A 1371-nucleotide genomic window follows, 5' to 3' on the forward strand; every position below is an offset into this window, starting at 1 on the left:
CAGTGAGAGGGAGAGACAGAGAGAAAGGCCTTCCGTCTGGTGGTTCACTCCCCAAATGGCCACAACGGCTGGAGCTGTGCCGATCCGAAGCCAGGAGCCAGGAGCTTCTTCCTGTCTCCGGCATGACTGCAGGGGCCCAAGGACTTGAGCCATCTTCCCCTGCTTTCCCAGGCCATAGCAGAGAGCTGGATCGGAAGAGGAGCAGCTGGGACTAGAACCGGCGCCCACATGGGATGCAGGCGCTGCAGGCAGAGGATTAACCCACCCACCCACAACGGCAGCCCCGAAAGCTATTTCTTTTGTTATGAAAAGTTTTTAAGTAGGTGGGTAAATGCTTATAAAGTGTTAAGGATCACCTCTTAGTTGAGCCTGTGATTATATGAGCATATACGTCTTCTGTTGGCAAGCTGGCATCAAAAGGGGTTTTCGTGGGACTGATTTTGAATACTTGTTTTCTTATTTTCCAAAATAGTTTTAAATACATTTATTTTCCTTTTTCTTTTTTAATAGATTTTTTGACCTCTCTTTTAACTTGAAAAATTTTGTTCTATTCCTGTTGATGCTACCATTTGAGAAACTACACATATGCTCTACTGTACCAACATACACACATACTTTAGTTTTTCAACTTCTATTTAATAACTATAAATTTCCAAAGCACAATGTTTGGATTATAGCGGCTTTTCCCCCAGTAACATCCATCCCACCCGCAACCATCCCATCCCCCACTCCTTCTCCCATCCCATTCTTCATCAAAATTCATTTGCAATTCTCTTCATGTATAGAAGATCAAATTAGTATATACTAAGTAAAGATTCCAACAGACTGCACCCACACAGACACACAAAGTATAGAGTACTGTTTGAGCAGTAGTTTTAGCATTCATTCACAGAGTACAACACATTAAGGACAGAGATGTTACATGGGGAGTAAGTGCACAGTGACTCCTGTTGTTGATTTAACAATGGACACTCTTATTGATGACGTCAGTAATCACCAGAGGTTCTTGTCATGAGCTGCCAAGGCTATGGAAGTTCCTCTGGAGTTCACCAACTCTGATCTTCTTTAGACAAGGCCAGAGTCAAAGTGGAAGTTCTCTCCTCCCTTCAGAGAAAAGTACCTCCTTCTTTGCTGGCCTGTTCTTTCCTCTGGGATCTCACTCACAGCGTTCTTAAATTTAGGTCATTTTTTTCTTTTGCCAGAGTGTCTTGACTTCCCATGCCTGAAATACTCTCATGGGCTTTTTAGCCAGATCCGAATGCCTTAGGGGCTGATTCGGAGGCCAGAGTGCTGTTTAGGGCTTTGGCCATTCTATGAGTCTGCTGTGTATCCTGCTTCCCATGTTGGATTGTTTTCTCCTTTTTAATTCTA

Source organism: Oryctolagus cuniculus, chromosome 8 (assembly GCF_051225735.1).
Source record: "Oryctolagus cuniculus isolate XC-2025 breed Fujian yellow rabbit chromosome 8, ASM5122573v1, whole genome shotgun sequence".
Classification (NCBI taxonomy): domain Eukaryota; kingdom Metazoa; phylum Chordata; class Mammalia; order Lagomorpha; family Leporidae; genus Oryctolagus; species Oryctolagus cuniculus.